The sequence below is a fragment of the Talpa occidentalis genome, unplaced genomic scaffold (assembly GCF_014898055.3).
Source record: "Talpa occidentalis isolate TD23 unplaced genomic scaffold, MPIMG_talOcc4v2.1 talOcc4.10, whole genome shotgun sequence".
Classification (NCBI taxonomy): Eukaryota; Metazoa; Chordata; class Mammalia; order Eulipotyphla; family Talpidae; genus Talpa; species Talpa occidentalis.
The window spans coordinates 61,043,258-61,069,139 of NW_023600993.1; the positions used below are offsets into that span (position 1 = coordinate 61,043,258).

At 40.6% G+C, this 25,882-nt stretch overlaps 1 protein-coding gene and 2 pseudogenes across 6 annotated transcripts in view; 1 reads left to right on the top strand and 2 right to left on the bottom strand.

Moving 5' to 3' along the window:
* The window catches only part of LOC119237629 (cofilin-1-like), a 49,650-nt pseudogene extending 41,146 nt beyond the window's left edge, over positions 1 to 8,504 (bottom strand).
* Positions 8,505 to 8,856: 352 nt separating this feature from the next.
* Positions 8,857 to 23,927, bottom strand: LOC119237630 (heterogeneous nuclear ribonucleoprotein C-like; annotated as a pseudogene).
* Positions 23,928 to 25,758: 1,831 nt separating this feature from the next.
* IKZF1 (IKAROS family zinc finger 1) overlaps positions 25,759 to 25,882 on the top strand; it is a 99,596-nt gene continuing 99,472 nt past the window's right edge. For all 6 annotated transcript variants that reach the window (XM_054695822.1, XM_054695828.1, XM_037493358.2 and 3 more), the window contains exon 1: positions 25,759 to 25,877. The gene's annotated coding sequence lies outside the window, so the exon portion shown is untranslated. The remainder of the gene's footprint in view (positions 25,878 to 25,882) is intronic.

The window sequence follows — 25,882 nt, forward strand, 5'->3', positions numbered from 1 at the left end:
GGTCCCCCTTTCTAATATCATCTCCTTCTGTCCCTGCTCAGAGTTACCCTAAATTCTGAATTAATTTCCCTGTGTTCTTGGAAAAATTATTCTCATTTGTCAACATCCAAAAATAATTTAGGGCTTCCCTGGTGGTGCAGCAGTTGAGTGCTGGGTTGCGAAGCTGCCTGCAGCCTCTGCAGTACCGGTTTGATCCCCGGCCCCTGGGTGAGGGTCCCACATGGCACACAGACCTCTCCTGCCTCCTGCTGCTCCCCTCAGCAGTGTACTTCATCCATCCATCTGCCTGCTCTGCTCTCTGCTCTGACTCTGGTGAATTCTCTCACCTTCCCGCACTTCTGACTGTACCCAGTGCTTGTATAAATAAATAAATAAATCTTTAAAAAAAAATTACTATTTGGTTATTATGTCTTTGGACTTTGCAGGAATGGAAGAACAGGCTTTATAATTCTTTTCCTACTTGCTTTGCTCACAAAACATTAAGTTCATGACATTCACCAGAATGATGTGTAATATAGATTTAGCTCATTTTAACTGTTGTATGGTATCCTGTTGTAAGCCCCCGTCACAGTTTTTAAAAGTATTTGCCTGCCAGGGGATTGACTGGTTTCTTGCAGTTTTGGTTACTGCCAAAAGTGCTGTTATTTTTATTTTCTTGAACACAATAATTTTTCCAATAAAGTGAGATAATATTGTGGTTTTAATTTGCATTTACCTAATTATGAATAAGATTAAACATCTTTTCACTTGTTCATAAGTCATTGTGCTTTCTCTTGTAAGTGCCTATTCAAGTGTTACTTTGCTACTGCTTTATTATCTATTTAAAAAAATCTAATTTGTAGGGGCTTGTATATTTCCTGAAAATGAGTAGTGAATATTCTTTATTTATTATGGAAATGACACACAATTTTATGTATTTATGAATAATCTCCCAGTTTGGTGTTTGTCATTTAACTCTCTTTACAGAAGTTTTTCATCATTTCCTTTTTAGTGTCATTTTTGTGTCAAAACTTTCCTCACCTTGAGGTCATGAATAGATTTTTCTATATTTTCTTCTAAAATAAAGATTTAGTTGTTCACAATTTAGTCTCTGATGATTTGGTTTTGGAGAAACGGATTAAGGAAAGGGCTAATTTTCTTTTTTTTTCATTTTATGGTTAAAAAATTATTTTCCAATTATGACTTATTGAAAAACTTCCTTATTTGCTATTTGCAACTCGAGCTCTATTATAAATTAAGTTTCCACATAAGTATGAGTCTGCTCTGATCTCCTTATTCTGTTCAATTAATCAATTTGTGTATTCCCGTACCAGAACTGGACCATCTTAGTTACTATGACTCATAATAATTCTTGTTAACTGATAAGGCACATGATTCTATTTTTGCTCAGAACTTTCTTACCTACTCTTAACCTTGGGATATCATTCACATAAAAAGTGTAAATTATCTTCTGAAGTTTCTTTGTTTTTTTTTTTTAAGATTTATTTATTTATACAAGAACCTGGGTACAGGCCAGATGTGCGGAAGTTTGAAAGGATTCACCAGAGACAGAGCGGGGAACAGAATAGGCAGACTGACGAAATACACTACTGAGCGGAGCAGCGGGAGAGACAGGAGAGGTCTGCTCACCATTTGGGACCCTAGCAGGCCGGGAGGGATCGAACCGGCACTGCAGAGGCTGAGGACAGCTTCACAGTGCAGCACTCAACTGCCTGTGCCTCCAGGGAGGCCCATCTTCTGAAGTTCTGTACAAACGTGGAGTTTTGAATGGGGTTGAAATTAATTCCTAAGTCAATCTAGAAAATTGACATATTTTATATATATATATATATAATTAGTATTATGATGGTAGATTTATCTGTTTTTCCTCTAGTCCTGTGTGTATATTTGTTTTATTCTATTACGAGGTTTAATATGCCAGTTTAGATTTATTGTATTTTTCTGATAATGATATAACAAATCTCTGATTCTATCATGATTCTCTTTTGTTTGATGGAAATATAGCTGCAACTGTTTGTTTTGTGTTACTATATCTTCCCACCATTTTGTTTTCAATCCTTCTGAAATCTTCTGTGCTATATGTCATCAGTGGAAAGCATATTGCTTGGTTTATTTATAAAATCCATTCTCGGGCCTTCCTGGTGGCACAGCGGTTGAGCGCTGGGTTGCAAACCTGTCCACAGCCTCTGCAGTGCCGGTTCAATCCCCAACTGCTGGCGAGGGTCCCACAGGGTGCTCAGACCTCTCCTGCTGCCCACTGCTTCCCTCAGCAGTGTATTTCGTCAGTCTGCCTGTTCTGTTCCCTGCAGTGGCTCTGGTGAATTCTCTCGCCCTCCCGCGCTTCTGACTGTATCCAGTGCTTGTATAAATAAATAAATCTTTAAAAAAATTATAAAAAAAATAAAATCCATTTTCAAATTCTGGCTCAATCTCAGCTAGGGAATTTAGTCTATAAGTAAGAACATATTTCAATTTATTTCTATCATCTTGTTATATGATTTTCTGTTCATTTTTATTATTTTTTCTTCTTGTTGTATTCATTGCCTTTTTTTTCTTTACAAATAGTTTAGACATTACATTCCTTATTCCAATTATTTTGGTAATCACCATAGGAGTTCCAATAAGCATAATTAATGTATAAATTTAATAAATATTTTCCTTAACCCCATCTCCATCCTCCCATGATCTTCCATTGCCAGCTTTGTATGGAATCAGAAAGAGTTCATCCACGTTGCTGAGAATGGCATGAGTTTATCTTTTTTGATTGCTGAATAATATTCCATCGTGTATATATGCCATATCTTCTTGATCCAGTCATCTGGATTTTTGGGCATTCTGGTTGTTTCCAGGTTTTACCTATTGTAAATAGTGCTGCAGTAAACATAGGGGTACATGGTATTCTTTTGAATCAATGTTTCTGTGTCCTTTGGGTAGACCCCTAGTAGTAGAATTGCCAGGTGATAAGGTATCTCCATTTTTAGTAGACTGAGGAACCTCCTGACAGCTTTCCATAGTGTTTGGACCAGTCTGCACTCCCACCAGCAATGCAGGAGAGTTCCTTTTTCACTGTGGATGAAACTAGAAGGAATTATGCTCAATGAAATAAGGCAGAAGGAAAAAGAAAAATATCGGGTGGTTTCACTTGTAGCAGGAATATAGGGAAACCAAATAAGACATTAGTGTAAAAAATTAATAACAGTAAAAAACACAACAAAGCAATAATGGAAAATTATAAATCAGAGACATACTGCAGGGGAGGAGGAGGGAGAGGGATCAGAGGGAGGGAGAAGCACAGGGGACTGAGGTGATGGTGCACGGGTGCATTGGTGAAGGAAACTCTATGGGGACTACACCTGAGTAGGTGGGGGGAAGCAAATATTGTTTAAAAATGAACAATAATGTAAAAAATAAAAATAATTTAAAAAAAGAAAGAGTTCATCCATAGATTTTTGTGTAGTGGAAGTGATAGGAGAAAACCACTTAACTTGGATGCATCTTTACTATATGAAAACAACTCAGGATTATTCTCCTTCTGCCTAACCTGACCCTGGCTACATCAGATCTACACTGGTTCAGACTGTAGCAATCTAAAACTATGTCTATTAGCATCTGCCACATTTGAGGTTATATCTAGCTAAAAGAATATTCTAAAGTCCTTTTAGACAGGGAAACTCTGAGGTTCTAAGAGAGGAAGTGACTGAGGTCACCCAGGAGTCAGTTGGCAGGACCAGAAATAGACTTCAGGTCTCACTCTTAGTTCAAACAAAGCAGTATGTTCTGCTTTGATGCTGCCAGAGAGATAGTTAAGGGGGAGAGAGAGGAAAGGGAGAAGGAGATTCAACGGACACCACATTTGTGAAGTGCAAGCAAGAGACTTATTTACCTAAGAACATTTTTTTTCTTCTATCCTTCTACTCAAGCCCCCTGAAAATCTTCTGCTAACTGGTTTTAGGATTAGGAATATTGCAATTATAAGAAATCCTTAATTTCAAGAATGCACTGCTCTGCCCCCGGCTTGCAGACCATGTCTTGTGATTTCCGCAGTGCTCAGCCTCTGCGTCTTGGTTTCTCCTTGCCCTCTGTGCGGTGTGGGAAAATTTTTTCGTGGGAGACTTCTTTCTTTAACACTTTGGGAGTTTGCCACAGCAGTTCTTTTCCTCTCAGAACACCATCCTGCATATATATTTGCATGAGGACAGTTCTGAAATGGTGTCAAGACAAATTTTGGAAGCCACAGTGAGGAGACACAGTTTAACTTGCCTTTCACTTAACTAAAATCTTAAAATGTAGGGTCTCAAAGAACAGAGTATGGAGTATTCAACTTCTTTGGTTTAATTGGTTCTGTAAATTTATTCCCCTGCTCAATGCCTTACAGTCTCCCCATAAAGACACCAAGACCTATGCAATGTAGTAGGAGAGAAATCAGTATACGCGTCGTCCTATCTGGTAGTCTGTCTTTCCCAGAAACAAGAGGTTACAGAGAAAACACAAATGGAATCTAAATCTGGTAAGATTTGCAGAACCTCAAGGTTTCGCTGGGTCAGGAACAGGGTAAAAATAGTCTCTGAGGATGAATCCTGGCCAGGAAAATAGAGACAAGTAAAGGGCAGGAAAATGCATTGTACAATTTCACTTTTTTCAGCTTCCTATTCGGTTTCTCTGTTTTTCTCTGGGTATTTACTTATTTTATCACCTTCATGACATTATAGATAAGCTAACTGGAATACCAGAATCTAGACAACTATAAAGTAGGAAATTTTCAAAAGTCTACTTATAAACAACGGTGTGGTAAAGATAGATCCTGAAAGCAGACCATGTGCTCATGGAACCAGCCAGACAAAATTCCTGTAATTCAGAACCTCACCTCTCATCATAAAATACAGCCACAGAGAACAGCTTAAGGGACACAAAGAAGAGGAACAACCAAAGGTCACTTTTCATCCAAATGCTTCTAATTATCTCAGCAAGCAACTGGTTCTCTTATTTCTCTGAAAATCTCCAGGATGGGACATTCCTGCTTCCCCTGCTATAAGAACATCTAGCTTCATTATCTTGGTGAAGCCATGTAAACCCTGGGGATGCCACAGTTCGTGGGTTCTCATCCATGCTCTTACAACTGAAAGACACAATCCAGGCTCAGAGGACAACAAAAAAGGGGAAATTGGAAAAAAGGAGTTTGTAAGTTCATAAATTCCTGCTGTCCTACCCTAGATAGTATCCACATTATTCAGACACTATCCAAAAGATGCTTGTGCAAGATGGCACTGTCCTTTCAATGAGAGCCTAGAACTGGTGGCATACTGAAAAGTGGTGGCCCAGCACCCAAACTCATGGTCTCATTTGGAGATCTCATGGTCTCATTTGGAGGTAATCACAGGTGTCATTGCTGAGGCAGCACCACAGCAGCCAGCAGCAGTGATCCAAAGTCTAGGCTGAGGAGGGCCTGTCACAATAGCACCAGGAGGTGGTACTGGACATGCTGTAGGCAGAAGTGGTTGGTAGTCAAGTGGTGGTGCTGGAGGATGAGAAGTGGTAACCAGACAACTCACAGAGGTAACAGGGAACAGGTCAGCAGTGCCAGTAGTGCTGGTCATCAGGCAGCAATGTGGAAGATCAGGCACCAATGTTATAGCTTTTCACAGCTGCAGAACACAGGCCAGCAGCAGACAGTTCTTTTAGAGGGAGTGCCAGAGGATCAGCCACCTTTTTACAGCTCTTTCAGATATGATAGGCAGAGTCCAGTGGCACCTATCAGCAGGCAATGTGGAAGCAGAGCTGGAGGGAAGTGCAGCATTCAGATGGCAGTATTGGAGAATCATTCACCAGAAGTAACAAGGCTATGGTCAAGTGGCAATTCAAAGAGGAGATCAGATAAGAACGCCTGATGCATAAATATCTCTGAAGTGAAGGTCTTAATGAATGAATGCCTGAAGCTGTCTAAAGCTGCTTATTTACCCTTCAAGTTGCCTGTATTTCAAATCTGATTGGCTTGTCATCAAAACTAGTGACATTTTCAAATTCTGAATGGTACTGGTATGAGCTCAAATATGATTGGTCTGTTTTCAAAATCATAGAGTTCTTAAAACCTGAGTAGTGGCAGCCACATTTTATTAACCTGACCAGCATATCTTCAAAACCACATTGGCTTCTAAACTTGAGTGCTACCAGTCTGAATTGAATCTGACTGGTATGTCTCCCAAATCGGCACACTGGGCCTCCCTGGTGGTGTAAGGGTTAAAGATACAGTGCTATCAAACTACTGCCAGCCACTGCAACACGAGTTCAATCCCCAGATCGGCCAGGGAGCAACACACATGGCATAGCAGACCTCTCGTCTCACCCCCTGCTCCCCTCAGCAGTGCATTTCAGCATATCTGCCTGTTCTGCTCCTCACCCTCTCTGGTGAATCCTCTCACCACCACCCCCCATTTCTGGTCTACACCCCAGTTCTTGAATGCATAAATGAATAAATCTTAAAAAAAAAAAAAAAACAGCACATAGCCAAAAGCAGCATGGGTTCCAAACCTCAAACCCAAAAAGAAATTCTGCCCTATATTGGGTTTGCCCATCTCAAGCAGGGGAGACTGTACCCTTGACACAGGAGCCATGGATCTCCTTTTACATTGGGAGTAACCTAACCCTGTTTCATCCAGTTCCACCTCTTCCCCAGTAAACTTATTATAACAAGAAGATGGACTTGGAGATTCCATTCATCTGTCATTACAGTCATAATGATTTCTTTCTAAAGTGCTATTTAAAAAAATTCAACTGCCTATATTCAATAATGAGAATTACTGACTTTTTCTAAAAAAGATTTATTTTTATTTATTTATACAAGCACTGGGTACAGTCAGAAGTGCGGGAGGGTTAGAGAATTCACCAGAGCCAGAGCGGGGAGCAGAGGTACACTGCTGAGGGGAGCAGCCGGCGTCAGGAGAGGTCTGCGCGCCATGTGGGACCCTCGCCCGTGGCCAGGGAGCAGCCGGGGATCGAACCGGCGCTGCAGAGGCTGCGGGCAGCTTCACAACCCAGCGCTCAACCACTGCGCCACCAGGGAGGCCTGAGAATTACTGGCATTTTTAAGAAATTTTCTCTTAGAACAATTAGTCAAGTTGTTTTAGGTTACAAGTAATAGAGACCCACATTTGTTGCTTTAAGTTAAAAAAAAAAAAAAAGCCTCCATTTTATTCCTGTTTCTTTCCTAGTAAATGACAGCTGCCTTCTTTCTAGTGCTAAATAATTTTGCATTGTGTCATGTACCACAATTTATCCATTTACCTACTGAAGGACATCTAGGTTGCTTCCAACTTTTGGTAAATATGAATAAAGCTGCTATAATTACCCATGTGAACGTTTTTATGTAGCCATAAGTTTTCAGTGCATTTAGTAAATACCAAGAGGTGGATCATACAATAAAACTATGTGCCTTTTTGCAAGAAACTTCCAAACTGTTTTCCAAACTGACTGCAGTGATTTTCCACCAGCACAGAATTAGAGTCCCCACCAGCAAAGAATTAGAATCCCACCAGCATCCCCACCAGCAAAGAATTAGAGTCCCTGCCACTCCCAACCAGAGCATTTGATGTTGTCAATATTTTGGATTTTGCTTATTCTGTCATGGTATTTCATTGCTGTTCTAAATTTTAAGTTCTTAATGACTTATGAAGTTGAGTTTCATATGCTTATTTTTTTTTTATTTTTCATATGTATCACTTTGTTGGTAAGGTGTCTATACTTCTATGCCTTTTATTTTCTTGGTAAGGAGGTTTCTACCAGAAAACTATCTAAGGATGTTTCTGTGTGAAATTATTGCAATGCTTCCTTGTTAGTTTTTAGATTAGATTACATTTATCCCAAAACTAAAAGTATATCCCCATTTTATAAAAATAAAAGAAAAATGAGCTCAAGTATTTGTCTTGTCACTAGTAATCCAGTTCATTGCTCTTCTTCTAGTCAATGAATTATACCGTTACTTAATCTCATTTTCATTTTTGGAATCAGATCAATTCCTTTTATTTCTTTGTTTCAATGAGTAAGCAACCCCCTCTAATTTCTTTTTAAAAAACTGTAGATCCTTTTTATTGTTAAATCATAAAGATGTACCAAATTAAAAGCACAAATACAGGGTAAGACAACATAACTACTAAAACCATCAAAGGAGGTGAAATCTGGGCTAGGCACAGAGCCATGGCAATTAATGAGTGTGGGATGGACATGGTAGGGAACACAGAGAGCATGGAGAGAGTAAGAATGAGATGCTGGTGAAAATTTTGAGCTCAAACACTCACCTAAGTAAAGAAATAGTAGGACAAAAATTCTGAAACCCAGTGAATACATAAGGATCATTCTTACCATTGGTGCTCTCTCTGTCATCCTCTCCCTCAGCCACCTTTTCACCATCCTTGATCCACTCTAGCTGGTTTTCCCATCCCATCTTCATTATAATCATTATCCAGTAGGTCCCCCTTCTCACCAGAGTCATCTGCACCCTCTTCAGATTCCATCTTCACATTAGTCACATCTTTCCTCAGGGATCAACTGCTGTGCTCTTCCCTGTCCTTGTTTGCTCTGTTCCTTTCTTTTTTAAGATTTATTTATTTACACAAGCACTGGGTACAGTCAGAAGCATGGGAAGGTGAGAAAATTCACCAGAGCCAGAGTGGAGAGTAGAACAGGCAGAGTGACGAAGTACACTGCTGAGGGGAGCAGCAGGCGGCAGGAGAGGCCTGCGTGCCATGTGAGACCCTCGCCTGGCAGCTGGGGATCCACCCAGCGCTGCAGAGGCTGCAGGCAGCTTCGCAACCCAGCGCTCAACCGCTGCGCCACCGGGGAGGTCCTCATTTTTTTTCCTAATAGATAATCCACTTTTTATTTTATCAGGGTCAATTAGTTCTTAATGCCCTGAAGGTCATCTTTCAACTTTCCAGACTTGGAATAAGATCCTCACTGTTCACTCTAAGAACTGAAGCCACTTTTGACAATTTTTGAGGTGTGTTCTGGCATTCGAAAGGCACTACAACCAGAGCAATAAGAGGAACACATGCTATGTAACTGCACATCCTGTCATATAATCCAGTTAAAAGGCCAAGTCAAAAGAGAAATTGTACATCTCCACTGTAGACCATTTCATACCTGCCTTTCCTTAGTTCCCTTTTGGCTCTGCAGCCAGATTAATATCTAAAACCTGACCAGCAGTCATTGCCATCCTCTCATGCCACAGCAGTCAGGGATTTCTCTCATTCACATATACTGAACGAAGGTAAAATCCTTACGAACACAACAATTCATGATTTTGCGGTATTTTGAGAAGATCGTGTCCATATCAGATTCTTGTCCTTAAGAGTACAGAGATTCCCATTGAACATGGATCTGTCTTACTGATAACTTTGTTGGCCATTGTCTTTGATGATAAGTTTCCTCACAAAGCTCAAAAACTGGAGTGGAAAGGAACTGAATAGATAGAGATACTTGACTTGACAGAACAGTTATTACTCATTCTGACCATGTCAGGAACATAAATAGACATATTTACTGTACAGTGGAGACATGGCAGTCACCACTTAAATCAAGCTATCTGATGTTTTGTGCCTCTGTAGATGAAGATCAAAAAAAATCACTGTAAGTTTGTTGTAGTACACACCAAGTTACATCATTGTGTCTAAAATGTCTTCATCTTTCTACCATAAGCAAAATTCCACTAACTTATGTATGTCAAGTGGTTTGGAAGCAGGCAGTGGGGAGGGAATGGCTGGTTGGAGAAGAGATTCAATTCTGAATCTCCTCCTACAGGGATCCAAGTGGAGAATCTTACTTCTGCTTGATGCTGGTAAGTGCCTATAACTGCTCAGTCTGTATCTTCACAAAATCTCATCTAATTTCTTAAGAATCAGAAAATACAATTCATTAGATCTAGTTGCACTTAATAAAATCATCTTTCAGTTTCAAAAGTATTTCTTAGTCACTTTCTTTCCAACTCTAACATAAGTTTCATCTTCCCAATATAGAAGTCTCTGGCTTTAGGTTATGTCTTTTAAACAAATCAAATAAAACCCAAGAAAATTTCCCAATTTCCTAATTTTACACTAAGTTTCCAATTTCATCAAAAAGGTGGGGAGCATACATTAAAAAAAAAAAAAAGAAAATAGAAGCAGACATTTCTTTATGAAATCTTTAGGGGAAAGAAAGCAACTTTAATACTCATAGATTATAAAATACACTAGTATTCCTCTTATCTATAAATGTCAATATCTCAAAATGCAGTGAAAATGACATTATGATATGGCAAAAACAACAAATACACAATCAACAAAAGACATAATAGATAAGACATTTTTATCTGATTTGATTTTAATTTTAAGTAAAAGCTTTTGTATGCCAATAACACTACCAAAAGAATGAAAAGACAACCCACAGAATCAAAATATTTGAAAACTGTGTGTTATATGATTCTGGAAACTAGAATGCATAAAGTCTCATATATATTGACACTATTAATAAAAAGTACAACTCAACAGCAAAGAGACACAAGCCAAATTTAAAAATAAGCCAAGAATTTAAACAGACATTTCTTCCAGAAAGATGTACAAATAGCCAAGAAGCATATGAAAAGATAGGAAGCATCACTAATCATCAGGAAAATGCAAAATATAGTAACAATAAGAGATATTATTCATTAGTCACTAGACCACTATCTAAAAAAATGGAAAATATTGAGTATTAGTGAAGATGTGGAGAAATTGAAACAGTTATAGATTGCTGGTAGAATTTAAAGTGATGCTATTGCTTTGGAAATTTGTTTAGCAGTTCCTAAATAAGTTAAACATGAAAATATGCAGTAGTTTCCCCCACTTTTCTGCAGGGGAAATATTCCATGACCTACAGTGGCTTCCTGAAAGTGAATTACTGAACTCTACATATACTATGTTTTTCCTATACATAATACGCTTATGATAAAGTTCAATTTAGAAATAAGCACAGTAGGACATTAACAAAATAATTAATAATAAAATAGAATGATTATAACAATATATGTAATAATAAAAAGTATGTGGATGTTCTCTCTCCCTTCCATACTTCCCCCACTTCCATCCACTCTCCCTCTCAAAATATTTTCAGATCAAGATTCACTGTGAAAACAGAAATAAGGAAAGTAAAATAGAAGACAAAATAGGACTACAGTACACCCAAAATACCAATTCAAAACATTTATTCAAACAAAAACTTGTACACAATGTTCATAGTTGTTCTACTCATATTAACTGAAAGATAGAAACAACCTATATACTCATTAATATATGAAGAAATAAGCAAAATCTCCATTCAAAAGAATATTGTTCAGTTTTAAAAAGGAATGAAATACTGATACAACCTGGATGAACTTTATGGTCAAAAACACTGTGCTAAGTGAAAGAAAGCAGACACAAAAGGCTATGTGTTTCTAATTCTATTTACATGAAACATTTAGAAAAGGCAAATCAATGGAGATAGAAAGCAAATTACTAGCTGCTATTTTTTTTAAGAATTTTTTTAAAGATTTATTTATTCATGCATATAAAAACCGGGGTACAGGTCAGATGTGCGGGAGCATGAGAGGATTCACCAGAGACAGAGCAGGGAACAGAACAGGCAGATCTACTGAAATACACTGCTGAGGGGAGCAGAGGGTGAGACAGGAGAGGTCTGCTGCGTCATGTGGGTTTCTCCCTGGCCAGCAGGGACTTGAACCTGCACTGCAGAGGCCTCCCTTTGTTGTGCAGGTGGTTGAGTGCTGTGCTGCAGAGGCTGTGGACGGTGTCACAGTGCAGCAGTGCTCAATTGGCTGTGCCACCAGGGGAGGCCCATTAGTAGCTGCTAATGTTATAGGGAGGAGTGAAGGGAAGTGACTGCTTAAAGGCGAAGGGGTTTCTGTTGGGATATGAAATAGTTCTGGAAATAAATAGTAGTGACGGTTGCACAAAACTGTGAATGTACTTAATACCACTGAATTTTTATAATGTAAGTTTTATGTTATGGGGACATTACCATAATAAAATAAAGGAATAAATCTTTCAGAAGCTTTCTTTGAGTTTATTTCACTTGTCAATTTTATTTCAGAAACAAGTGCTTCAACTGTATAAAAATAAAATTTTTCTGTGTTTTAAGGTTTTCTATGGGAGCAGGGAATGAAATGACTTACTTGCATCAAAGCCTTTTTAAAAAGATTTTGCTATAGTAGTCTAAGGAGTACAGCTACTTTTCTTTTTTTTTCTTACCCAGTTAATTTGCCTCCACAGTTGTATATTAAATCTTGTAGTTCAAGATATATGATTGACTCATCACAAATGCTTTTGGAAATGTGTCTTTCTAAACTCCATAGGCCTGGATTATTTTTTAAAATATTTATTTATTTATGTATACAAGAACTGGGGGACAGGCCAGAGGTGGGTTGGGGGCAAAGAAGGGGGGCCGTGGGGGGAAAGTGGGGGGGTGGGGAGAGGATTCACCAGAGACAGGGTGGGAACAGAGCAGGCAGATTACTGAAATACACTGCTGAGGGGAGCAGTGGGAGAGAGGCCTGCTGTGCCATGTGGGTCAGCTCCTGGGCCAGCCAGGGATTGAACTCATGGCACAGTAGCTGTAGACAGCCCCATAGGCTGCGTCTCAACCCCTTAGAACACCAGGGAGGCCTTCCATAAGCCTGGATTTTATTACCATTATGCAATAACTCAGTTTTTCACTTCCCCATAAATTCAAAAATTAGGCTATCAAAATGTCTGTATCTAATACTCTTGTATCATTCATCTATTAGACTTTCAAAATGGTTTTTGCTTATTGTATACTTTACCTTTAAGAATGAATCAATTGGGGGTCTCCTGGGTGGCGCAGCAGTTGAGCGCTGGGTTGCAAAGCTGCCTGCAGCCTCTGCAGCACCAGTTTGATCAGCCTCCCGCAAGGGTCCCACATGGCACACAGACCACTCCTGCCACCCGCTGCTCCCCTCAGCAGTGTACTTTGGTCCTTCTGCCTGTTCTGTTCCCTGCTCTGGCTCTGGTGAATTCTCTCACCCTCCCGCCCTTCTGACTGTATAAATAAACAAATAAATAAAATAAACAAATAAATCTTTAAAAAAATAATAATAATGAATCAATTGTCATATGATAGTTTCTAACACAATTTTACCCAACTCAGGCTCCGTTAGCACTTTTTTAATTTCATGAAACACATAAATTGAGTTATCTCAATTATAATTTTAAAATGTATATAACTTTATTGATAATATTAAGTATTGTTAATAAATGTTAGCTTCGTACAAAGAACATAGAAAATTATCAAGAAGAAAGCAGAAATCACTCAACAATTTTTCACCTACAAGTAATGTTTACATTTTAATGAATAGCATTCTAGATATTTAATGAAATACCTATAATATGCTTAAAATTATCCTATAGCTTGCATTTTCACTGAACTAGGCACAGTGGATATACTTTTGTCTCAGAAAATAGGCACATATCATCTACATTGACAGCTTCAAACTTAATTATATGGGCATGTAAAAAATTATTTTATCTTACCATGAGCATTTAATTCATTTTGAAATATGATTTCTAATAGCCTCATTCTAATGAATGATGTTAAATATATACATGCCCTTATTTTTTAAGCAGCAGTTTGAAGTAAAAAGTAAAATGTTTTATACATTTCATATTTTGATTCATATTAACAACTATGAATAATTTTGTATCTGTCCTATAAATGTCACCAATGAGCCAGTTTCAAGCCATTTAAGAGCAATCTCTGAGGTGTTATATCTCACAATTTATGTTAATTTTCAGTTTTTACCTCTACTAAAGCTTAATTTTTCTCACATCCAGTGATCCTGTTATTTCTTTTTTAAATTGTATAATTAGGTCCTTTACCAATTGAGTTAGTTCTTGTTATTTTTTATTAATTTGTAAGAGCTCTTTATATATTAGTAAATGCTCATTACACACATCTCTAAATATAATTTGTATTGAAACAATGGTCTTCTCATCTTTTTTTCTTTCATTCTAAAAAAACCTATCACAGAAAATGTCAAATATATGTAAAATAGAGATAATCATGATTCCCCATGTAACCATCACCCAACATCACCAATTATCAATGACATTACCAACCTATTCCATTTTTTAACTATTCTCTTACTTTATTGCATTTATTGCTTGGACTATTTTAAGGTCAAGCTAATTTTACTTATGAAAATATCAATATTCATCTCTAATAACACATTTTGATAAATAACTAAATGCCATTTTCCAAATTTATCCACCTTTAATACTAAGAACACTTTAACTACCTTGCCAAACCCCTCTGTATAACATTTCAAAATTTCCCCAGATCATTTTCCTTACATTATTATGCCTACTAAACCAGATATAATTGTAATCTATTTACTTTGCATAAATCACATCTCGGTAATTTTTATCAGATTCTCTTTTCTATAAAGGACTTTTGCTTCACTCAGATGTTCTATAAATGTTTACCACCTTTTCCTTTCTAAGCACTAGAAGATTGTAGGCCTTTGAATCTAAGGGCAGTTGTGATTCCTATTTCACTGCCTCTTTTTGGTTGCAATTCAGTATTTCCAATTTCAGTGATAGTATTGTTGAAATCTCAGCTCTTCCTACTAATTTTCCATGTTGTAGGCATTTACATAGGCATTTGGGGAAGTTTTGGGTTTTCCCCAAAGCATTTCCCACTCACCATGACTGCCTAAATCACAGCAGAGTTCAGGATTTCCCCCAGATCAATATATTTATTTTAGTCCTATATTATCTCATCTTCCTGAAATCCTCCCCATGCTTATACAGCAATAGTGTTTCCTGGGAGCTCTGATCTTCACCAGGTGTCTTTCTTCTCTTACTCAGAAGGGCTTTCTGAAGAAAATTCTACTAGTAGCATGAAATATCTAACTTCTTTGTGAAGGCAATACACAGACAAAAGGCAGCTGGATCTTTATCTCTAGTGCAAATCTGTTTTACTACACTTAACATTGGGAGACCTCTTAACTTCTTGACTCTTACTCACACAGTACTCAAGTCAAACCATCCATTTGGCAATTGTAAGTTAGCAAGTGACATATTAGTGGTTGTGCATGTGTATGTTAGAGGGTTTATAAGTTTGACGCTTTTTTTAAAAATAGGTTATCCCTGATGCTTGGGATTCTAGCATGGAATGCTATTGAAAGGAGAGGTAGGATGGACTTTGAGACAATGGGGCAAGCATCAGCAGAGTCTATCTGCAACTGAGCAGAGCTCTTCTCATTTCCATGCCAGCCAATAGAAGTGCATTGCCAAAGCCCAAATCAAGCCATGGAACACCAGTTCAAGATATCATCTTGTCAATCACTATCATTTGATGAATGAAGTGCCCAAAGCTTAGGACTGTGAACTTAATGGCTTGCCCAAGATTGGAGAGAGAAACAAGACTAAAATCAGGCCTTGTTCATCTTACTAGTGACATTCTCCATCTACAACTAAACCAAATCATTCACTGGTAAGAGAAATTCTTCATCTATCCAATCTCTACGGAAGTTTAGAAGGCTGGTAATGCCTCTTTAAAGCAACTCATGTTATGGCAGAGACTAAAATCACTTCAGTAGTGTTAACTGTTATTAACAAACTAATTTCAATATAACTTGTTCAATCTGGGGTCTTATCAATTGCTATCCCAGAATCCCTTATCATGGACATCAGGAAACTGGAATTAGATATGGCCTTGTTGGTTGAACTAGAGTCTACTGAAACAAAAGGGAAAGAAATGTATATGATTAAGATGAAGAATATATTTCAAAAGAGAATAGATTGTTAACCTTGGTATCCTCAAGAGGCCCCAATACAAAGCTTCAAACCTATCCTACCCTTGACCTGCCTCAGTCCTTAAAGTACTTGGCCTTTTGTCTGTGAAAAGACAGCAGGATTAGGTCTTTAAGAGAAAAAATAAATAGTAAGTAGTTCTCTGGGTTTTCTGCAGCTATGTCTCATATTTGACAATCTTACATTCACCAATTTGACAGTCTGCTTTCACTAATCCATATGCATATAAGGTGTATATTACCCCCATGTCTACGAGATTCTCACTTAGCCAACGACATCTGTCTTTGAACTGTCATGAAATGCTAGAATGATTCTTTTTCTTTTGTGGTGTCAATTCCTCTTTCTGTCATTATTAACCTTGTTAAATACCCTCTTCCCTCCCCTCATGAAAGGCATGAACTGAGTGCTAAGTTTCAAACATACCCCCTTAACACATCCAGATGGGGAGAAAAAAGCACATCTAGCTATCTACTTAATCAAACATCTACTTTTACTCCATCAACGGGGAGTAGGCCCTTTTGTACATTTAACAAATTCAAGCAATTTAGCAACTGGGTTAAAGTCTATGTAAAGTACTTCAACAACATGGGAAATAAAGACACTGGTCTTCTGTCTTAGAATTGGTTAATGGAAGACATGAAGTCTCAAAACGCGCACAACAGTGGGTTCTTACAGAGCTGCCTAATGCACTGCTGGGAAAACCTTGAGAAGTTTTCCATCACAGGGGGGGAGGTGGGTTGACAGTTTTTGCCTTTGCTGTCAGTTCCACTGTGGGAGGCTCCTAAATTTATTATACCTAGGAAATGATTCTAGTGCAAACCTATCCTGGAAGAAGCAAAGATGCAAGACATACAGTACATTCTTCTATATGTACTGTTGGCTATGGAGGCTAAATTTGGTAATTCCAGTGACCATAGCCACTACTATAAATCAGTCCCATTTGCCTTTCTACATCAATTGGCTTGCCAGGCCTTAATGACAACACCACCAAAAACTCACAACGCAAGATAGAATTATCACACTGGAGTGGCAGCGTATTTTACCTGCATGAGAGTCTCCATAAAATACCATTTCTACTGAGTAATCAGAATGCTCAGTGCTACTTGTTAGCAGGTCAGATGCCAAACATTACTTCTGAGTTACCAAGAAGCAGCTGTAATTCTCTTTTCAATCTCCTCACTTTAGAGGCCCCTTTACCTCAGTTTCCTCATCCACAAAATCAGAACAATAATGTGGTCCAATTTCCTGGAGAGAAGATTAATGAGCATTATTTGCTGATGAGCTCAAAAGTCATGCAAATATAAATCATTGAGTACTACACATGCCCTACACTGCTGCACGGGGCGCCTGGAGCTCTTGCTGAAATCAACAGGAGATCCAGGAATGGACAAGAAATATGTGCTGGGAGAGTTGGTCCAGAGTCTTTGGTGATGATTACTGAAGCACTGTTGTAGCGGAGTGGCAACTGATAAATGTATGATTATCGACCGCTGCACTTGGATTTGCTCTGAGAACACTGCTACATCGGGTAGTCCAGCTTAGAGGCATCAATCACTTGGTGCAACACTCTGTCTTACTGGCTTAATGGCTTTGGAATCCAAGGGGCCAAAAGCTGCCCTCGAAAGTGAAAAAAAGGCTCTTCACAGGCTGGAGGAGTAAGGGCAAGATACAACTGACTTCTGCTTCACAAATAGTAATGTAATAATTAAGTAATTAAATTAGCATGCAGTTTCAATTAATCTATTATAATGATTAAAAGATCAATAGATGCACATCTGCAATCTGCAGCTTAAACAATGGAGTCAAATATCTTGGCTCTTCTTCCCTCAGGTTAGTTACTTGACTTGTCATCTTTTAATAGTCATGGAGAGTGTCCCTGACTGTCATCAATTCTCTTATAAATATATGCATATCCCCTTTCTCAACTGGCACCAAAGAATGGGATCTTGACTCTGAAGCTTCTCTTTTCAATCGTAGCCTTTTTTTTCACCTATAAATCAAGACATTATCCCTTCTCCCAAAATGCAGGGTCATTAAAAACAATGAATTGGAAGCATGTTATTTGGCAGAAAGTGTTTATGAGGTATAATCATATAAAAGAAAGGCCTATTATAATGGGAAGTCAATCCTTCCATTTAATTGCAAAAATTGTTTAAGCTAAAGTAAATTGTGTATTTGAGCTCTGAGGTGGAATTAAAGTTGCTAACTTCTGAGATGTATATTATAGAAAATTAGTTGTTTTTTTATTAGAAAAAATGGATCTGCAAGTAATAAGAATATTATTAGTAAATAATAAGCAATTAACTACTGGACTGTGTGAACTAAATCATTAATTCCATGGACCCAAGAAGGAAAGAACATAGAAAGTTCCATGCTGAAGTTATCATTGCTAAGAGAGCATCAAATAGGTGAAGAAGAAACAATGGAATATACATGAACTTGGCTCCAGATTGACTGAGGGCAGAAAAGGAAGGTAGCTCCCTTCTAGGTCTAAGGTTAAGGAAACCGTTCCTATGTAGATGGAAAACCAAATATGTCAACTCTTTGTCATATGATTTAAATAAAGTTGTTTTTCCCAACTAAGAAAAGTCAGGTAAATAGTGCAAAAGCAATACCAATAAATGGAAATCTATTGAGTGTCCTTGTCATTGTTCCAGACACTGAGGAAACCAAATAGACAAAAAGAACTTTCTCTCTTCATGGAGAGTAAACAAAATAAATGATAGTTATACAATACATTAGACGATGATAGAGCTGTGGAAAATGTACAGAAAGGGAGAAAGGTGGGGGGTGCTTGGGTAGGAGTAGGAGAGTTGCACTTTACAGAGAACAGACAGTAACAGTCTCAGAGTCAAGATGACATTTGAGCAGACTTGATGCAGGCAAGGGGCAGGCAGGCAGGAATTCAGGGAAAAGTAAGGGCAGCCTGCCACTCCAAAGAGCTTGAGGAACAGCAAAGTAGAGCAATGTGGCTGGAGACAGGTAACCAAGAGGGAGTAACTGGGAAAAAGTCAGGCAAGAGTCATCAGGAGAGTGGTGAAGACTCTTATCTCTTATCTGGAGAGAACTGGAAGACCCTCCAGCAAAGAAGCACACAATCTGACTTAGATTTTATCCAGCTGACTCCACCTGAAAACTGTGAGAGATGAGGAAAGAAGTGGGAAATTTGGCAACCCTGAAAGTTGAAGATGAAATGGGGTGGTAGTTTAGGTGAGTGTCTTTATAGGAGTAGAGATAAGAGAAAGCTGAATTATGGAGATCCTGATGCATTTGGGTAGAAACAAAATAAGCATCTAAAATATCTCCAAAGTTTTGGCCTCGGCAATTTCCAGTTGCTATTTGATGAGATGAAGAGGGGTTTGATGAAGCCGACTTGAGGAGAAAGTCAAGATTTAGTTTGGGGACTAGATTTCAATTAGGAAAAAAAAATTAAAGAATAATAGACAGACAATGGAATACAACACAACCATAAAAAATAGATGAAATGTTCCCAATTGCAACAACATGGATGGACCTTGAGGGGATTGTGCAAAGTAAAATAAATCAGAAGAAAGACAAATGGAAAAAAAAAAAAAAAAGAACTCCTCCCATAAGTATTGAGGAAGTAAGAAGTATTGTTTTCAGAAGATTTGAGTTACAGATGTCAGTATAGCCACAACACTGAAAACACATCCAGGGCCACCGCTGGAGAGCTCTAGCATCAGATTGAAATGAAATGTTAGTGGAAGTTTTTGTAAATTTCAAAGTACTAGATGAATGTTCACTCACATCTAGAAGTAGCTAGACCTTGCACCAACCACTTTGGAATCATCCTTCCCAGCTCTTCTAATATAAATACATGATCTATTTGCAACTTAGTCAAGAGTAGTTCAAATTATGAATCTATGAACATCTCAGGCCCTTTGACTTCTTAGCTGCTTTCTGCATCTATCACCATCTAAAAATCTTTGTGAACTCCTCAAATCAGGTGAAAAGAAGATGTGATTACCAGCTACCCCAGGCAATTACCAGATGTTACAACAGATGATTTGTAATCATTCTCTCGTTCAATTTTTACACCAGTTCCATGAAGTAGGATTGAGAACGTGAAGAAGAGAGGCTATCACTATATTCCTACAGTGACCATCAGACTGGAAGAGATGCTACAATTTTTAGGACATTTTTCACTGTAGTCTCACAGCCCAACAATGCACTCCAAAACTTTCCCAGGTCCTTTGAAGAGTAGAAAGGAAAAATTTATTAACAAAGAGAACAGAAAGTTGCCAAAACAATACAAAAATCACTAGACTGCATTTCTATGTATTATACAGATTGGATAAACCTACAACTTTCCTGGAAATACCCTCCTGATCACTTAACTAACACTACTGTTCCCGAAGTCAGAAATTTGGCCTCAGGGGAAATAAAAAATGGAAAGAAAAGGCTTTCCACCAATTAGAGAAAGGTGTCCTATAGGAATTAGTGTTGAAAGGCTCTCAGTTGTCTCCTGGAAAACATGACATAGGAAGGGGGCAGAGCTGAAAGAACTAACGAGATTAATCCCAGGCCAACCACCTAGAAACAGGATACTTCAAAATATCCAACACTTATTCAATGTGTAGTATCTGCCAGAGAGCTCTCTGAGTATGCTTAATGTACACTAATTCAATCAGACCATGGCCATTCTGAGGAAAGCATTGTTGTTATTACTGCTGCTGCTTTGCTCTCACTGGCATTCCCATTTTACAGAAATGAAACTAAGTGACAGACAAGCCTAGTAACTTGCCAAGCTACCAAAACCACATAGCTTGTTTCAGAGTTCAACATTTAATCTGCGAGCTGGGACCAAAACCAAAGAGTCTCTCTAAGTTTTAGTGTCCCATGTGACTTTGGGACAGCAGCGTGCTGGCCTGGTTGTATCTTTATATGGAAATAATATCTGTAACTGTCCTTCACAGGATTGGGAGCAATAGGTGTGGTTCTTAGAATATTGCTGTCAGTCTTTGGTTAATTCTCTCTTTTGCAAAAGTTCTTTTTATTTTATTTTTTTAGATTAAAACTTACAAGCATTTTTTATTTTTAATTATATATATATATATATATATTACATGCATTTTCATCTTGGTTATAATCCCTGTAAAATTCCCACCACCTATTCACCTGTAAACTATCACCGTGGTCCCTTGTGCTCTCCCAACCCTTGTTTTGATCCTACTCCCTCCCCCCCCCACACACAATATGTCTCTGGTTTATAGTTGTCTGTTGATTTTGATTTTTACTTTATTCAGGAATGTAGAGGATCCAAAAAGGGATCAGGGAAAAAAAACTAATTATGATAAAGCAAAAGTTCTTTTTAAATGCCACCACCACCTTTGTGGAGATATAAGCATTTTCTTTTACTACTTCTATGTTTTCCCTCCCCTCTTCCCTTAGTATATCCACAAAGCCTTTCCCCACTTTGAGAACCCATCCAGCTTCCTCCTGAGTCCCACAAGCTTTGTGTCTGAATTGCTGTGACATGTTTTGCACCAAAACCAATGGTCTCCACTTTACTACATGAGGAGCCCCATGAGGGTTAAGACCACGTTTTGTGATTTATTTGGACTACATAGCTCTCAAACTCCACCTGCAATTTTTGACTCTCAATGAATACATGCTGTTGAATAAGTTAATAAACACACATCACTAATTTTTACCCCTCCAGAGCATTCCATTCCAATTCCTACATAGTGGAGTTATTGGAGGAAGAACCTTGCTTTTTCTTCTAATCTGTTCATGTTAAATCAGTACCTACTTTTCCTTTATTCAATCCAAAACATTCCAAAAAATTTTCCTCAGAAAGCTGTTTGGGTAAATCTATCTTCTCCAAATCATGATTTCTGACTCAATTTATTTTTTGATCTCTTTTAACCAAATGATTTTGCTTTAAAAAAAAAAAGTCATAGCTTTGGAGAATCTAAATGCACTCTTCTTACAGTTACTAAAGGTATTATTGTGATGTGGGAAGAATCTGGTTGTTAGTTGCAACCATCCTTGATTTAAAATCTATAGGCAGAATGATCAACAGAGTTCTGAATTTCTGTGGGCTTCCGAACCAGGAACCTCAATGACTCCTGAGAAAAGGCAGTTCCCCCTGGGGTTCATCAGGTATACCTCACCCAGCCCTAATGCCAGAACTGCATCCAGGCTTCCATCAGTCCCCTGCCCCAACTCTGTGCCCTGTTCCTTTACTTCCAGAAGTTGGTGAGAGCCAGGTTCTCTCCTTTAAAAAGCCAAAATCAAGGTTGAGATCCAGGAAAAAATAGTCAAGGGCTGTGCCCTAAGCCAGCAACCACCAGTTTTCAAAAACACTAGAAGCAGAAGCAGGAGATAATGAAAATGGAAAAAGAAACCAAAGAAGTAGAATCTGTAATACAAAAGTTTCATCCAAGTTCAAGGTCTTTCTCTTCATGCACGTGTTCCCTTTCAAAAGGATCTAAATGAGTTCTGTATTTGTTTAATACTATAGTCAGAGAATGGAAATTTTTTTTACAAAAATTTTTTCTTGTTATTTAAAAATATCATTGCTGTCTCTCAACTGCTGGGGGAATAAAGGATGCTCATCTCATTGCTGTTAAACATTTTTAATTGAAGAAAATATAATTATAATAGTAATTATAAATATAGTCTCATTTAAATGTAACCTAATTCTATCAACACATTAGTAGGTATGCTCTGCAGATGGCAAACTGAAACTCAGCGAGGTTAAGTAACTTGTCAAAACTCACATAGCTAATAAGAAGCAAAACAGCCTCATCTCACATCAACTATCTTTTAATTTTATAAAATTCACTTTCCTTTAAAACCCCTCTGGTCTCTGTTAGAACAAAAGTACCAGTATCTGACTCCTTTCCTGGAGTAAGCTCTGAATAAGTAGCCTGCAATTAATTCTACATGTGTTCTTTATTTTTTTATAATATCACCTCAAAAGAAAAAGTGAATAGTAGCAATTATTATCTGAATAAACTTAGTTATAATTTATCATATAGAGAATGGATAATAAAAACCTAAGTGTCTTTAGAACTATACTTTTCTTACAAAGTATCATGTGTTTTAATTTCCCCTGGCATGTTCTTCCCCCCTCGATGTACATTTATTGTTTTTTACTGTTAAGTGTGCCCTATGGCCCCACAGGTTGAAAGCAACAGACCCCAAGTTACAACCTGAGTTCCTTCAGCTCCACCTTTGGGAATGGGGGAGTGAAATATGGAGCCTAACTGCGCTTACTCCGTCTCAAGGGGACAATGGTTAGTTAGCAGGGTTAACAATAAACAATAGTTATTACTTATAGAGACTTCCTCTCTGCTAGTCATATAGCGAGGAATACGTGATCTACATAATTCACAGTCTTGTGGCTTATATTATTGTCACCATTTTGTAGATGAGGAAATGGAGGTTCTGCAGGGTTGAGGACTTCACTCAAGATCACATAGCCCAAACTGTCTGGTGCTCTCAGCCTTGTGCTCTTCTGACTCAGGAAGATTTGCCTTGGCCAGATAAACAAGTCTGAGTCTTTGGATGTACTCCTGGGTCCACAATGTACATTTAAGGAGAGGCATCTGGGGGCTCAGGACACTGCAAATATCTAAGAATTAGCAGTGTCCCGTGACCCCTCTACAACATTTTAACCTCCCTTTGGGTCTTGCACCTGGTGTCTACTGCTTCATTTAATCCTAATAAGGACTCTTTTTCTTTTTTTTTAACAGAAAAGGAAGATGAGGCTAAGGGAGGTTTGGTAAATTGACCTAAGTCAGACAGGTAAGGGAAGGACTAGAAATTAAACCAATGAAACTTAATTTTAAGTGCGGCCTCCTCTGGGTTTTAAGTAGGGCGTTAACAGGTTCAGCTCAGCACAACAGAGTACTTGAATAGTAGGTGTCTTATATATGTGATCCAGGAAGAACTGGGCAGATGCTGTTTATGGTTCATGTTGGGTAGAAGAGACACCCACCAGGGATAGCAACAAACTCAACCAGGCCACAAACTTGCCCTTGTAGCTAACTTTCCCGGCCACACTCTCTTAATGTCTTAAAGTAACATTTCCTGCTTGTTACCTTTGTAGGCTGTTTCCGCCATCTCGACAGCCAAGAGCCTAGCCCTTGCCTGCATTGCCCTGCCTCATTCTCTCCCACCTTCCTCTGAACTGAGCTGCGCTGGGGATCTTTTCCGTCCTGCTCACAAGGGTAATCCTGCCTTTATGCCTACATTCCTGATGTGCCCTCTGCATGTGTTGAGGGCAGAGGCCAGGGCTCTTTCATCCCTGTCCCTCGATTGCCTGTGGAAGCGCGGGATAAATTTGTTGCATTCATGATTCCTCTGCTCAAATTGAATAGTCTTGCCTGGCTCCCTCTCGGGTGGGGCCTGGCTAATCAGCATGATGGGATTTCTCATAAAGTGTGAAGAGGGGCACTGTCAGAGCCCGCATTCCGATTTTAACCGAGACAACACCGCACCTGACACTTGTGCTTGGGGGCGCAGGGTCTGAGGTGCAAAGAGCCTTCCAACCGAGCTGTGGGATTGCCTGCGGCGACACCTCCTCCTGTTGCCGCGCTTTCACACTTGGGTGTGCACACAGGCCAAGATGGAAGGCGCGATCCTAACTTCTGCCATGAGCAGGTGGGAGGGAAGAGACGAGAGGTATTCCATTGGTTGTCTGGGAAAATGAATTGCACGTTCCCCTCACTTGCGGAGGATCAACTTTTCCCACCCCCCTTGGGTGGGCACTCATAACCTGGGGTCGCAGCCAGAGCCCGGGAGCCGAGTGCCCCCAGTTCGAGGGAAGTGGAGCTGGACAGACAGAGACGCCCCCAGACACTCGGGAAAGTGCTGCACGTTGTCCCGAGTCCCCAGAGCAGCCCCGCTGGGGCGAGCGTGCGGGCGTCCGAAGCGGCGCCCCTGGCCTCTGGGCGGCCGGGCGCGGCGGCCGGCGTGGCTCGCGCCGGGCCCCGAGGGGTTAAGCGCGGGTCCCTCGGCGCCCCCGCCAAGGCGGCCGCCGGGCCCGCGGGCTCAGAGCACCGGTGGCCGCGCGGCGCGAGGGGCCGCGGCGCGATGCGGCGCTGGAATGAGGAAGCGCCGCTCCGAGGGGAGGGCCCGGTGGCTCTGCGCGCGGGGGTGGCGGCTGCGCGCCGAGCGGGCCCGGCGCGGGCGAGCGGGCTGCACCCGGCGGCGGCGCCAGCAGGTACGGCCCGCGCCCGCCGCCGCCCCTGCGGTCCCGGGGGGCTGGAGCCCGGCCGGCGCCGCGCAAAAGTTTGTGCGCGCGGCCCGGGAGTTGCAGTCGGGCCAGCGTCTCCCGAGCCGGCCACCCGGCTGCGGGGCGGCGCGCCGTCCTCGGCGCCCCGTCGGAGTCCCGCTCGGCCGCCGACTCCTCTCCACACCGCTGTCCCGCCTCCGCCCGGCTCCGGTCCCGCTCCGCTCCGCGCTCGCGTCCGGCTCCGTGCTCCCGAGCGGCGAGTCGGGGGAGCGCGGGGCGTGCGCGCGGCTGCCGGGCTAGGAAGCCGCGACCCACAGTGTGCGCGACCCTAAAGTTTGCGGCGCGCGGGGCCGTGGGGCGCGCTCGGGCGACAGGGGCGCTCGCGGCCGGCGGCGCGAGGCGCTGTCCGCGGGGGCGGCGGCGCGGAGGGTCCCAGGTGCGCGGCCCGTGGGCGGCGCTGTGCTCGCTGGGCAGCCGACTGGCCGCGAGCGCGAGAGCCGGGTCGGAGCCGCGGGGGGTGGGGAGCGCGTCGGAGAAATGGGGAACAATGCTAGTGAGCAACTTCAGGAAGTCATTGTGAAAGAAAGCTGGGAAGAGCTCGGCGGCCAAGTTAGCAGGGCACTCTAACAAGTGCCCGCGCGGCCCGCGCTCCGGCGGCGACCGCGCCACGGTCCTCGGGCCCCCGCCGAGCGCTGCCGAGCCCGGGCGGGACTCCGGGCTGCTGTTAGGCGTCCGACCCGGGCGAGCCCGTTAGAGCTGAGGGAGCCCCGGTTCCGAGGTTGCTCTTCGTGCCCGAGGATCAGTGTTGGCCCCCAAAGTGCGACGCACATATTCACGTGAG